This window comes from Mangifera indica, chromosome 2 (genome assembly GCF_011075055.1).
Source record: "Mangifera indica cultivar Alphonso chromosome 2, CATAS_Mindica_2.1, whole genome shotgun sequence".
Lineage (NCBI taxonomy): Eukaryota > Viridiplantae > Streptophyta > Magnoliopsida > Sapindales > Anacardiaceae > Mangifera > Mangifera indica.
The window spans coordinates 5,761,434-5,777,837 of NC_058138.1; the positions used below are offsets into that span (position 1 = coordinate 5,761,434).

Consider the following 16,404-nt stretch of genomic DNA (forward strand, 5'->3'; position numbering starts at 1 on the left):
GTTTGACTAATCGAACCGCCATCCTTTATGCAAAACAAAAACACTTGATCTGAAAACTGTTTTTGTAGTTTGATTACTTTCATTTGCCTTTGGACTGGCAATTAGGCACCAATTTATGATTAGAATCCAATTGGAATGCTAGTTTATATTGCATATTATTAATCCAAAAAAAATAGCATAAATAAAAGTTTGAACCAACACCATTTGATTTCCATACATGTTTAAAAAACACAAGTTCCTAATATCTAGAATGCAATGGAAAAGTTAAGTTCGACAACAGCTCCAATAAAATCCCTAATTTTAACTCTTCACTCCAACTTGCTTTTACAGTGCTTATCTTAGACTCATTAGAATATCTTTTGGCTTGAGTTTGACTCAAATATAATATGATTCGATTTAATTTGATTTGACTCAACTTGATGGTTGGATTCGTTTGACTCAAAATTGATATAGCTTTATTTGGTTTGGATTTATAGTTCAAAACGAACAAAACCTTTTGACTTAAATTTAGTTTGAATTCAAATTAAACAATAATTCGAATAGAATCAAATCGAGATTTACATTTAATTACTTTATTGGTAATTTACATTGAATTATTTAATTAAATTCGAATCAAATTAAATTTAGTATAATACAATGTATGTACGGTTCATATCTAGACCTAAACCCTAACACAATCCGAGATAAAATCGTGTCAAAATTTCTCAATCCTAAATCAAACCGAAATATTGTCGGGGTTGACCTGACCGAATTTGAATTAACCTAAACTATATAATAAGTAAAGACATGTGAAAACACATATAATAACATAATTTGTTACAAAAAAATGCATTTTGTCAAATTCTAAGGAATAACACAATTTATTACACAATAATACACAAAAAAAAAAACATTTTAACATGAAATGATATTTTTTCAAAACAAAATTGAGCTATTTCAAATTGATACTAAAGGGGCATTTGGTTCACTGTATTAAAAATTATTTTAATAATTTGTTTTTTATTATTAACATTATTTTATTTGGTTTGTCATTAATAAAAAATTTTGGTAATTTTTTATAACCAATAGTAATATGGTAGGTAATATAAAATATAATATGATTACCACTTCTACTTTAGCTATTAATAGATTATCATGATAATCTTAACTTTAGTACTATTATATCCTTATTAATTTTTATGACAAAATTACATTTATTTTTAATTAATATAACAAGTAATATAAAGAATATTATAAAATAATTATATTGAAGGGCATTTAATTAAAATTATGTCTTAGTTTTTTTTATTATATCCAACCAAACACAATAATTATTTATACTTGCCAATTTTTATCAATATAATAATAATAATTTATACCTAATAATTTTCTAGGATATCTATCTTTATGGCAATCTTTCATTTTTTGTAACAAAAGATTATTTAAACCAAACATTACATAATAGTTTATCTATTGTCGTTTTATATGATTAATTGTAAGGATAAAAAAACAAAATATTATAATCAATAACCCAAGCAGATCTACAACTTCAATTTTAAAATAATGCAATTGATAACCAACAAGATTGACAACCAACAAGATTAACAACCATTTGTCAAATATTTTAAAATTTTAATTTTCAATTCATATGATGAATGTCATTCTCATAAATATTAAAATTATTAACAAGTGTATGAATATGACACTCCAAACATAATAATTACAAATTAATAATACTTATAACACATGAAAAAGAAAATACAAATAGTTTTTTATAGGTCTCCCAAAAGGAGTTATTAAATTAAAATGAATGTCTTTGGGTAATGCATATTTTCTTTTTAATGATAAAATATTGATTTCTTTGTTGATTCAAGTTAGGGAATATATCTTTTATGAATTGAAACTTTTTTGGTTAAATGAAAAAAAATAAAGGATGTTGATTTTTTTTTTTAACTATTATGATGTTATGCAATATTTTATTTAAAATTTTCGGGTTAGTTCGGGTCAATTCAAGTTGGCCTCGTGTCAACCCTAACCCAACCCAATTTTTCAAGGGTCAATCCTAATCCGTCCCAAATTACTTTTTATGTTGAAAATTATAACCTTAACTTGAATTTTTTTGTATTGTATTATGTCAGATTAATAGGTCGTGTCAAATTTTATTAGGTCTATTCGTATTGATAAAATTAACAATATAGACCAATACACCTTTTAAAACTAAATTAAACATATAATTAGGAGTGGATACAAACCAAGCCAAGCTCGAACACCACTTTGCTTAAGAATCAAGTTGAGCTCACTTTCGATACTACGCTGACTTAATATGGATGTAGCTTTTATAGAAACAATGTTATTAAAAGTTTGTATGCACGTAAATAGTTTGTGTAATTTTATCATGGTGGACAATATGATTCAAAGGCAAGAAAAAATAAGATTTGATAACCTGTTAAAACATAGATAAAGTTGGATTTAGGTTGAGCCTGAACATAGTCAGACTTGAATCCTAAATAATAAGTTTTAGTTCATTCGAACTAATTAAAGATGTTGTTAGACGTTATCATTGAGATGAGTGTCACCAACGCGATAAACAGTAACATTGACGAGATGAAGAGCGTAGTCGAAGGTAGATTTAAGATGACTTTGAGTTAAGCTATCAAATTGAAACTCTAACATGAATTCAATTCGAATTAAGTTAAACACTAATTTGAGTCAAGATGGTTTGGATTAAGTGCAACCTTAGTTATAGATTTTGTTCAAGTCCATCACTAATCTAGCCTTCCATGGGCCTTGTTTGGGCTTGCTTCCACAATAACTTGTTTGGGTTAACCAAATCTATTCTATGAGTTGCCCATTTTGTTCTTATAGATATTGAGAATCACTAACACCTAAGGGAGCGTTTGGTTGGGGGTTAAGAAATATTACTTTAATAATTTATCTTTTATTATTTATATTACTTTGATTTATAAGAATGATGATATAGTAGTTAATATAAGAGGTAATCTGATTACCACCTCCATAAGGTAATCTTAATTTTATTATAATTATATTCTTATTTATTGTTTTTTTATGCAAAAAAATCACATTTTAATTAATATAACCTATAACATAGAAATATTTTAGAATAATTGTACCCAAAAACATTTAAGTAAAATAACATACTAGTATCTTTGATTACCTCTAACCAAATACAATAATTATTTATGCATACTTATTTTTACTAAATTTTATCAAATATAATAATAATTTATATTTAGTAATCCTCAAGGTAATTTTTTAATTTTGATAATAAAATATTTTTCAAACCAAACATCTGTTAAAGATAAGAATAAAACAATAATAATTTGTAAAATGAAGTTCAAAATATAATAGTTGAAACAATCAGGCTAACATGTAATAATTTATAAACATAAGGAGGAAAAATTATCTCAAAATCTTTCTCTCATTTCCAGGCTGTTATTCTTCTTTTGGCCTCTAAACAATGTCCATGTCTAGTCAAAGTCTCACAGCCCTCTCTACCTAGAAAGCACTCAACCAAGCTAAATGAATGTACATTTTTATTCTTGTTGGACCTTAGATGTTTTGATTTAAGTCAATTTAGAATTTTTTTTTTATTTAATTTTTATAGGCAGATTAACCAACCAGAATTAGGGTGATACTGTTCATCCAATTGGCAGCCTAAAATATCAATCACTGATTGGCTCTTATTTGAGTGTGGCTTAGTTCAAATCCACTTTTATTTACATGATATTAGAGCAATCCATAAGTTTGAGTACTGTGTGTCTATGCATGAGTGAAGTTGAATTTTTCACTTGGTTATGAATACTTGAATGTATGGGAATAGAAATTTTAAGTAGCTTTCGAATTTTCTTGATTTAATTTCTATAGTTAGGACAACCTACTAGAATTAGGGTGATACTGTTCACCAAATTGGCCACCTAAAATATTGATCATTGATTGGCTTTTATTTGGGTGTGGTATAGTTCGAATTCACTTTTACTTACCAATATATTGGTAGTTCATTTATTAAATATATCTTGACTTTGCACAATTCATATTATATAGAGGGATGGGTTCAAATTGAGTCTGAACATAGTTGGACTTGAATTTTAAATAATTAGTTTGAGTTTGATTGAATTGGTTAAAAGTATTGTTAAAGGTCATTGTTAAAATGAGAGTTACTGACTAGATGAATAATGTTATCAACATAATGAACAATAATATTGACAAAATAAAGAGCGTTGTTAAAGAAAAATTTGAGCTAAACTCCAATCGAGTTATCAAATTGAAACACCAACATAAATTCAACACAAATTGAGTCAAACACTAATTCAAGTCAAGATGATTTAGTTTGAATCTACTCCTAGTTATAGATTCAAATTGAGTCCATCATTAATTACTCCAACATTCTATGGGCTTGATTAGGGCTTGCTTCCACAATAGCTTGTTATTCTATAGTTTGACCATTTTGTTCTTATAAGCAATGGCTTCCACCAACACCATTTAAAGGATAAAAATAAAACAATTTGATAAAAAGAAGGTTCAAAATATAGTATTTGAAACAATCAAACTAAATGTAAAAAATTTGAAACCATAAGGATGAGAAAAAATTTATCTCAAGCCTTTCTCGCGTTTTTAGTCCTTCTTCTACTGGTCTTTGTGAACAATGCCAATGTCTTGTCAAAGTCTCTATAGTTGGAAAATACTCAATCAAACTGACAGAATTTACATTTCAATCAATCTTCACGTGTTAGGTCTTCACTGTCTTTTTCAATCATTCACACTACAGTTAATAGAGTTTTATTGTAATATCTCTTCATCCTATTTAGTTTTTTCTTCTCTTGTAATCATTTAGAAACCACCCAAAATTACATTCACAGGCAATTTCACGATAAAAACAAAAAACAACAAAAAGGAGGAGGAGGAGAAGAAGATGACAAAAGAAAGGAAGAGAAGAAGAAAAACAAGAATTACCAGAACTCAGGCAATTTCACAATGTCAGCATTTCACCACATACACTAGCATAACAATTCAACACTTGAAATCACAAAAGCAGGTGTGAACATGGGAAACATAGCAGCATAAATTGACATAATACACATTCAAGGCAATTTCACAAGATAGCAATTCTCAGAGAGCAAACACAACAGAGAATGTCATACATTGGCATTGTAACAACATGTCTCAACTGCGTGAACTTGCAAGGAATTTCTGAGATTTGATGAAATATCTAAACAAATAATAGCAAATAACAGATATGTTGTAGATTGAGTGAAATGAATATCAGATCTAAAGAAATAGTATAGATCTAAAGGCAAATATGTAGATCTACAATATTAATATTAATAAAGACAATCCAGCTGCTATGCCAATGACTTGCAAAAAAATCTTAAAGTCGAAGCCAATAACCCATAGCCTTTAGTTATGTCTTTGTAGCCCCTCACATGTACCGAGGGAGATTTTTTTTTTCTTTTGAACTTTTGTTTTGAAAAAGTTTTCTATAAATGCATAAAATATTGAGGCTTGTACGCCGATTTGGGCTGTTGGGCTTTTGGCCTGCGGTCTTTTTGAAATTTACATTATTATTAGCATACAATAATTTTAGGTAAGTCTAACGTTAAAGGGTGAGTTTACGTTACATACTTCCATTAAATATTTTATGATACATCTTCTTTTTATATAAAGGTGTGTATGGTCTGGTTTGATACAATTTAAAAAAAATTTAAAACTAAACTAAAAAAACAATTTAGAAAATTTTTAAATCAAACCAAATAAAACTAAACTAAAAAAATATGGTTTAGTCCGAATTAAATTATGCTTTGAATTTATTAAAATCATTCCCTTCTAAATATAATTATTTAATAAATTTATAATTTTTTAGAATATAATATAAATATTTAAAATAAATATGAATTATATATACAATATAAATATAAAAAAAGATAAAATAAAAATGAAAAAATAAGTCATATATCTTATTACTTATTCAAAAATTATGTCAAATACAATTATATATATTTTAAAGAAAATATGATTTATAGTGTGGTTCAATTTGAAAATCATTCCAACTATAATCTAAATTGAAAATCGATTTTTAAAAATTTATCAACCTAAACCAAATAATTTTATAAATCAAATTATAATTTTCAAACAATTTAGTTTGGTTTTACAGTTTAAACAAAATTATACACACCCTAATTTTACAAGTGTAGTCCAACTATATTTCCCAAACGATGGGGGATAATGAAAATTAGAAAGCCTCAAGGGAGGCAAGTGAATTTTACCGATTAGTGGAGAATCCGAACCTGAAAGATGTCATTGTCAAATTAAAACATAATCCAAGCCTCAAGAAACCATTAAAAAAACATATTAAACTTGAAAGATGTCAAATTAAAATATTAAATTTCCCAATAGACTTGTTATATTTTATGTTTTTAGTCTACTTTTTTTTTAATTATATATTGTTAATAAAACATAATGTTTTTATGAAACCATGTTTGGATATATTTAGAAATCTATTTTTGAGCTAAAATGTATTTCTTATAAAATTAAAAAAATCATTAAATATCTAACTTATGGTATAACAAATTAATGAATTTTCATTGCACAATCATATGAATTATTAAGACCATAGTTATAAAAAATCCTACGATATACGATATGTATTTTATGATGTAATACAATGCAAGTGAAAAACGATATGTATCATAAAATGTATCGACTGAATACGATACAGTAAACGTAGTGTACGATACAATATGTATCATTCAATATAATATATATTATCGAAACAAATCAATACATCTTTTTAGAGAAATTGATGATGTAATAGAAGTATATATGAAAAATTTTAAAATTTTGAAAGTATTTGTGATATTTTCTAAAATGATAACGTGTCAATTAGGATTTTTATTATTTTATTTTTTTAAAAAGTGTATTATGCGATACAATAATAGATACATGATATAAAAAATTAAATTTTCCATACACAATACGACTATCATGATTAAGATAGTTATAAGTTATTAGTATGAAGAAAACTAGAAATTGAATTTTCTAATATGATATTTTTTTTATACATATTATGGGTGTGAATCTCTAATTATTATTATTATTATGAAAATATTATTCATTATTGGACTAAACCCTTCTTAGTTGGATTTTTTCTAACTAATAATCTCATTGTATAAAATAAAAACATAATATAGTATTTTGGTCCGTCAATCTCACAATCAACTATGGTTGAATTAGGTTTGCTTTTACTTAGCCAAAAAAAAAAAACTACGGTTGGATTTTTACCGTTCCTAAATAAGACTCAATTTAAATTTAATTTAAACCTATTCAGATTAGCTCAAATGATAAACGGTAACATTAGCGAGAAGAAGAGTCGTTTTTAGAAAAAAAAAAGTCACAAAAAAATCATTGAAAAGAAAATTTTCAATATGACAACACTGACGAGCCTCAAACTTGAGCCAAGCTAAGACTTCAATTCGAGTTTAACTCACTCAAGACTAACATGGATTCAAGTTTGAACCAATTCAGTTTATATCCACCTCTACATTAAACGTATTTCTTTTTTCTTTTCATTTTCTAAATCTCTTAAATTCAAACATGCTAATGTTAACATCAATTATACATTCAAGTACGAGTACATTCAAACCAAACTCGACAAGGGTGAACTTCATATTCAACTCAAACTTATTTGAACCATCTCAAATGGTAAATAGTAACATCAACAAGAAAAAGATTCGCCAAAGAATAAAAAAGTTGTCAAAGAAGCAAAATCGTTGAAAAACAAAATTTTCAATGCAACAATACTGACGAATCCTTGAACTTGAGTTAAACTAAAAGTTCAATTTAAGTTTGACTCATTCTAGCCTAAAATAGACTCAAACCCAAGACAACTTGGTTCAAATCCACCCTTTTATTCAACGTAAACATAAATTTTTTTTTACTTCTTCTGAATCTCTTAAATCCAAACATACCATCTTATATGTTACATAATATATTGTACAAGTTTTCACCTTTGATCAAACCTTGACCACGATCCCTGGAACATGATCCTAAGGAGAAAACTGGCTGAAGAATGTCCAACCATTTTTATATCCAAGAACTTGCTCAACCATGAGAAAGAGACTTTTTGTGCATAGAACCAACTGATAAGTGCATACCGTGTTAGCATGTGTGAAATACACACTTTTTTTTTTTTTCAACACGATAACATTAGGAATAATACTATATAAACTTATAATGAATACCAATAATGATTTATTATCATGTAATTAAGTGTTATTTTATCCTTAATTCAAAATTACTCAATTATATAATGATACATCATTATTACTCAAATTGAAACTTATTATAAGTATACATAATTTTATTAATAATGTTAGACAATAGCACAGTAGTAAGACATGGAAGACTGAAGACCGAAACTCTCAAACTGGGATCAGTCATTTTTACTGTTAGTTGCTTTATCAAAGGGGAAACCATCACAAAACTGATAAAGTGAACAAAGAAGATGCTGCACTCAAAAGCGCAAGCAATGTGATAAATTGAACACAGTTCTTTTGTTCATTACCAAAACATACAGACATGTGATAGGGCTGAAGCAGATTGGTGTTAGGAGCACTTAGCCAAGTATGCATCCCATTCTTGAGGTCTGTATTCAGAAGCTGCCTCTGCAGGATCGGCTGCCTTTATAATTCCACCACCCACAATGATAATGTCGCTGCCCCTATAGTATATAACCTGGAAAATCATTTTTCTAACAAGTTAATGAAGTTGACAATGTCTACCCAAAAGACAACATCGCATGGCCATTGTACAATTCTGCAATTAGTTGGTTAGAGAAATTTATGCCCTGTTTGGACTACCATTGATTGGTCCCCAGAATTTGAAATTCTATTTTTATTTCTTGTGGCTACTTAAATTATTATGCCAAATTGCTGAAAATGTACATCTAAATGGAAAACAAAAATTGTCATCATCAGCCATATAGTTATGATATGTGCCGATCCTTCCTGTTCTAGTGAAAAAAAAAATGGTGTTCCCAATGCAGGAGAGCTAATGAGGACAGCAGAATTTACAGAATGTGGAGTATCGTACTGCTGGCCGAGATTATCACCACCCTTTACCATTTGAACTACAGGGGTTGCATGAATAAATGCTGGATTGACCAGTACCCCTGACCATGATGCTGGATTAACTGAGATGAAGCCGATGACAAAGTCATAGTGATCCTCAGCAATTTTCACAGCTGCGGCTGGGTACTCTCCTGTTGCCAAGTTACCAGCTGAACTCATTTCAGCAAGCAGCAACAAGCCCCTACCACGAGGCAAACCCTAAATACATCGAGAGTGAGCAAAGCAATAGAAAAGGATAAGTTGAGCCATACTAAAATTCAGATATTAGATACAGTTTATACTAATCTTCAATTTCAGTCCATAGACGATTCTGGGTCCAGAAATTATGTGAACATTAATTATATCAGCCCATTCCAGCATACGGAATACACCTCTGAATACAACAGAACCAACAGGCCTCATGCCAGGGCAAGGATATACAAAGAAGATATTGAGAAAAATAAAAATGCCAAGTCTTACCCTTCATACCGCATAGTCACAGTATTACCAATGTCTGCAAACTTACGATCTTCAAATATTAGGAAATTATCCTTTTCTGCAATCTTCAGGAGAATAATAAACATCTTTAGATGTAACTTGACAATAAATATAATTAACAAATAATTCAAAAAATGGGCTGAACTACAATGCAGATATAGTATGATTATTTGGCCAAAAGAAGTTCGGGGATTTAGTGCTCGGAGTTTGGCAAGGTGAAATCAGGCAACATATCAACATGGGTTTTCAATAAGCAGATCTCTGGTCCAACCTACATAAGAGTTCAAAAATAAATCAGAAAAAAAGATGCATATTTTCTTATAAACCAGATGATAAAGCAGTTTATTTTATATCCGTCGAATGGCAAACAAGGTTATAACCAATTGTCAATAAAGTCCTAAAACAATTACATAAATAAGTAAACACAGATCAAATATCATAAAGCAAACTGCTTAATCTCAGGAACAAGGCAACCAAAAATGCTACTCTAAAGTGAAAAACCTGGCATTGACCAGATCAATCCACAAATAAATCAGGGAAAAACATCAGACCTAACTCAAGATCAGCAACCAACCTCCCACCCCCATGTGCATTTGCCGGTCCTATCTTTAAAGCCACATCATGTTACTTCAAAACAGATGTTTTAGTAAAACAATCTTTCTTTTCCCAAAAATATGCTTTACCAGATCCCAGTAACATTACTGGGCACACGATGGTTACAAGTAACCATATTTTAGTTAAGAAGCCAAACTTTCAAATTCAAATATAACACTTGAAGAACAAAAAATTGGGACTTTGACTCTTAAACCCTAAAACCCAATTTTCTATTCTAAGCTAAAAACAATGACTGTCATAATTAGAAAAAAAAATCAAAAACAGAAACACTAAGACCTTGTCAGCAATTTGTAGAACTCAGAAGCAGTGGCAACATCTGCAGCCAAACACAAGTTACTTTCCTTCTTCACCATTACTTCAAACAGCTTCTTCCCCATTTCATTCTTCATCAATTTCAATCTCTCCTCATATCTCAAACCCCTAACACTAACCTCGCCCTAGCCCCAGCGCCAATATTGGGCACCCCCACCTTCTTATTCTCCTCCAAAAAATTCATCACCACACGCTGCATCTCTTCATCGACCTTCCCCTTCTCCCTCAAAACCCTCACTATCTCACTCAACATAATCATCGAATGCAATTCAATCCCATTCTCCTTCAAATTCTCCCTCCCGCCCTGCTCTCTATCGATCAAAACAACGGCGTCTGTAACAACAAGTCCCGCAGCACGGAGAGGCGCCGCCATCTCGAGCACGGAGGTGCCACTGGTGACCAAATCTTCGATAATTAAGCAGGTCTCGGAGGCTTGAAGGTGCCCTCGATGGCTTTGGAGGTGCCGTAGTCTTTGATTTCTTTACGGCGCATGAGCATGGGGATGTCGTTGGAAATGGAGACGCAGGTGGCGATGGGAAGGGCGGTGTCGGGGACGCCGCAGACGGTGTCGTATCGGGTGGAGGAGGGGAGGGAGGAGATGATGCTGGAGGATATTTGGCGGAGGAGGGAGGGGTAGGAGACGATGAGACGGAGGTCGATGTAGACGGGGGAGGAGATGCCGGATTTTAGCTTGAAGTTTCCGAATTTGACTGCGGAGATTTCATGGAGTTGGAGGATGAGAGACTCCATAACCGACATTGTTTTGAGTCTGGAGTGGCGGCGGACGGAGGAGCCGAGGAGGAAGAGGAAGATGAAGCGAATGCTGTTCTTCGGGGATACAATTTGAGGGTGTTTTTAGTTTGATCATAAATTTGATTAATAAACCATGATTGGATTATACTTAATTTTTAATTTAAAACCTCCTGATTATATTAACACATTACACTAATAGCAAACAATGATTGGAGCAGGGGTTAATATTTTTTATTAAACACAAACAAATAGTCAAATAAACAATGAAAACATAAAGGATAAGAGTTTAGAAAATATTTAGGAATTTAGAGTGGTTCAGAGCTTTTCATCTCAATCCTTCTACATCTATTTCTTCAGACAACCAATTTGAAGTTTTTATTCGAATCACTTTTAGATTATATTAATCGGCTCAAGATTTTGCTCTTTTATAGTAATAATATGAGATTTCGGCAAAGTATAATTAGAAAAAAGATTTACATATATAATATGCCTCTATTAGGTTGATTTTACTAATGTGTATAAATGTTTCTCTTAAAGATATAAGTTTTTGGTTTCTATAGAAATATTAGAAGCTTAAAGATTGAGATAAGAATTTTTGAATGCTTTGGATATGTTCTCTAACCCTTTTGACTTCAGTTCAACTTGTTTATATACCCTTGAGACTTGAAAGATCCGTTGGATTAATTTTACTAGTCGATGACTTGTGAAGAGGATGTTTTAAGCGTGAGGACGAGTATTCTCTTACACATCCCTGCTTTGGCGGCTTCAAAATAGTTATCCAACAGTTGAATTCTTGAAACTTGCCATTCAAGGGATAAGTGTCTCTTCTTTCAGGATAGGCGTACTACCTTGCTCCTTAAAATTTCAAAGAGCATCAATCATGAGAGGATAGGCAAGGGACAAGTTTCCCAATGTGATGACTTTGTTAATCGTCCTAGTTATGTTTGTTAATGCATTGGAGAGGGAATGAACATTCCATGGTTGTCATCCAGTATGGGATGAGAGTTTCTTTGCTTAGGACTGGTGTCCCTATTCATTTAGAAAACATTCCCAAGAGCTTCAAACTCTTGACAACGGGCAAGGCATTAATAAAAGGATTGACATCTCATTTGGAACGGGCTCCCCATATATGGGGAGGGGTATCCCTGACCTAAAAAGTTATACAATTGCATTTCGTCCATTTTTCGGTCATTCGAATTTTATGTCATAAACTTTGTTAGCTCAATAATTATTAATTTTCAATATTAATCTTAGTTTTGGCATAATCAAAACACTTAGGGGTTCAACAATCTCCCCATTCTTGATTGATGACAAAACATATGTTTAAGCAAGAAAAAAAAAATCAATTTAGAGAGTTTATAAAACTTTAAAAATCAATTTAATGAAAAGTTGCCCTTTACTTTAACAATATAAATCGATTTGGTTTTAACTCATTTTATTTCAATTTATTTAACTCTTTCAAAAATCAAACTCATTTAACTATTTTCAAATTCAATAAGACATATAAGTCATTTTTATTTAAAAAATGACCAATCTTGGTTCATATAAGTCATTTTTATTTGAAAAAAAGGCCAATCTCTCCCTCTTTTTGTCATAAATAAAAAAAAAATTAATAGAGTTTTCACTGTTTTTCGGATATCCCAAAATGGTAAACAACAGAAAAACACTCCTAATATCAATCAACAACAACCAACTTCTTAATATCATAATCAACAACAATGAACCAATCACCAACAAACATCATCAACGAAAAATCCATAATATTCATAATATGAGTCATAACATAGCATCAAAAAAAAATGTTTTATAAGCATGCATGATAAAGTAAACATAACAAATGAAACATGAGTCAAAATATACATAAATACATGTTTCTCAAAAGACTATGCAAAATGATGATGTAATAAGATGAAAAATGTGAATGGAGAATCAAGGCTCATCCTTTAAAGGTGGAGGCATATTGTTGAAACCGGGGTGATAGTCACGAATATGCTATTGAAGAAAAGATTCCATGGAATGGAGACGCTGATCATAACCTTGCATATCATGACTCAACCTATGCGGAGATTCATTTATAAAGCTTATAAATCCAAGCATAGGGTCCTGAAAAGAAGATGACTTAGAATTTGAAACTGAATATAATAGGCCAAATGACTATTTCCCATCCAAATTTCGACGACTACTTTTATTTTTGGCACATCAGTCATAATCAACCATAATTTTTAATATTCAAAAGATTTATATAATTTATTATAATATAATGTAATAAGCTTAATATCATTTATATCTCTTATATTACAAGCAAAATACTTTCACTTTAATTATTTTATATTTTTTTATTTTTCTTACTAAATTCTTGGTTGTTGAAAAAAGCCAACAAAGTTGGACGTGTTTGGGGCTTATGTGGGCAACAAGGTATTTTAGAGTTGGTGAAAATAATAAGATCCAACTGAAACAAAGCGAAGCGACAAATCCTCAAATGTTTTTTATATAATTTTTAGTTTTTATAAAAATTAATCAAAGATGGATAAAATAATTTATAACCATTTTAGAGATAAAATTGTTATGTAACTTCATTATAAACAAAACGTTTATCTTTTTTTACATTTTATAAAAGAAAAAATTAACTGATTATATCAACAAACTAAATAAATAAATGAGATAATAGACTTTTCACATTTATATGATATAAAATCATCCTTTTATCAAATTTTGGATGAAAAATAGTGATTCGGTTCGAATATAATATACATAAAAGCCTTTAGGATCATGTGATAATGAATAGGAAACACCCACATAATTATTTAAAAATTTCCGCCCATTCTATACTCCATTGACAAAAAAATTAAAATATAGTTGACTAACAGTTGACTCTCTCCTTTTGGAATTTAGAATTTAGTGGATTTTGAACCAACATATATTTCCATTTTGTTGGGCTATGATCAAGTGGGCTGGTTGGTGACAATTGTTATGCAAATTGGGAAATTAAGTTTCTTGGAAGAAAGTGGGCTATGATCAAGTGGGCTAACCTAATTTACAAAACTGGGATTTTTTTTTATTTTATATTTTAAATAATATGCAAATTGTTGTGACTTTTTCTTTTAAATTTTACTAATTTTATATTTTAAACTGGGAGTTTACTGGATTGATGGTTAGACAACCCAAAAAGATGACCATGTAAAATTATTTGTACAAATAATGAGGACAGCTTGTAAAAAAATAATACTACGTCATTATGTCATCAGGTGATTTTGAATTAAAGATAAAATAATACAGAATTATACAGTAATATATCAATATTTATACATAAATTTGTGTCTATTATTAATACACGTATGTAATGCTACTCACTTGCTAAATACAATTTTTTTTTGAAAAAACTTTAATACAAATTAATTTATATCATATTTATATATAAAAATTCAAGAATAAATTTTTCCACACACAAAACAGACACTTGTAATAAAATCAATGATAATTTATCAAATAAATAAAAAAATTATGCAAAAAAAGAGGGATTGAATTCAAACCAAACAGAATCTAACTAGACTTATTCGAACTTGTTTGATTAAATTTATAATGTATAACTCAATCTCGAACTCGTTTAATATGACTGAATATATAGTAATAGAGTTGTTGATGAGTTAAATAATATTATCGATATGATATATAATATTACTGAAAGAAAATTCAAATTGAATTTGAACCAATTATTAAACTGAAACTTTAACTTAAATTAAATTTGAATTAAACCAAATATCAAATCAAATAACTATTCTTTGTCTCTTTTTCTTTAATTAATTAATATTTCTCTCAACTGAAAATTTAATTAAATAACTTGAATGCTCTTGAGATATTTGTGTAAAATTTAAATTAAATTTAAGTTAAACTATTGAGTTAAAACTCAAATTTGAACTTAATCATATCATACTCCATTTGAACCAAATTGGCTTGAACCTATTCGTGAAGAAAGAATCAGAAGATGTAACATCATTAAGTCAAATCAGTCCATTAGGGAAATTCCACATTTGAAAATTTCATGCTATTGGCTTTGAGATAAAACGTGAAGAAAGGTTTCTATCGTTCTAAAATTATTGAACCAATAAGGAACTGCCACATCAGGTTGTCTGACGTGCACGAGCTCCATCATTGGCCCCTGAAATTCATAGAAAAATATTCCTATTATTTTTGCATGTGTAGTCAAAAGCACATACTAAATAATAGTCGTTGGTCCTCTATCTAAAGAACCCACTTGTTCCATCAATCTTTGCAAAATTTTCTCCCCTTCACCTTCAATGTGTAATCTCGAGTTACAACTGGCTGAGAAGTTCGTGGACACGTTTGGTTTCAAATAATTTTTCATTATTATTATATTATCTTATTTAGTTGGTTAAATAATAAAAAATATTATTTAAAATTTAAAGGTAATATGAAATAATCTAATTATTAATTACAATTTTCTCTTATTGATTATTATTTTAGGATAAAAACATCTTATTATTTAAATAAAATAATAATAAAATTATATATATTTATTGTAGTATACAAATGATATACAAATGGTATATCATTGTATAATTTTAAATTAAAGATAAAATAATATATCATCTGTATATATAAATTATTTATAAAAATGAGTACATATAATATTACTCTAAAATAATAAGTAACCCTTAACCTTTGCAATCTTTCCTCTTTCACAACGTCATTCACCAAGATTTCTATTTCTTGGTTGCATCGCCCTCACTTACATCACTAAAACTCTCTGGTTGGCTTCATGAGACTGTCCCTTTTTTGTTGTCACCACCCTTTTGTTTTCCACTGGATCACCATCACCACTTTGATATTGCCCTCCACCTAATCCCATGATATTGCTTTCTCGATGTTGATCCAAGGTAGGTCAACATACCTTAACCATAAGTGTTAGACTCTTTATTCAATCCACAAATTTTGATTTACTACAATTTATCCTATTCCATTTCTCTCAAATCTCCCACCTTTGATTTGTTGTAGTTTACCACTAACATATTTTAGGGTATTTCAAAAAAGTAATTTTTTTTATTATTTTATTATTACCAATCAAATACCATAATTATTTATATATGTTAATTAATTGAACAAACAA

The 16,404-nt window shown here is 29.5% G+C and overlaps 1 pseudogene; it reads right to left on the reverse strand.

Annotated features, from left to right (window-relative positions):
• Nucleotides 1-8,303: 8,303 nt before the first annotated feature.
• LOC123208903 lies at nucleotides 8,304-11,505 on the reverse strand (annotated as a pseudogene).
• Nucleotides 11,506-16,404: the final 4,899 nt, after the last annotated feature.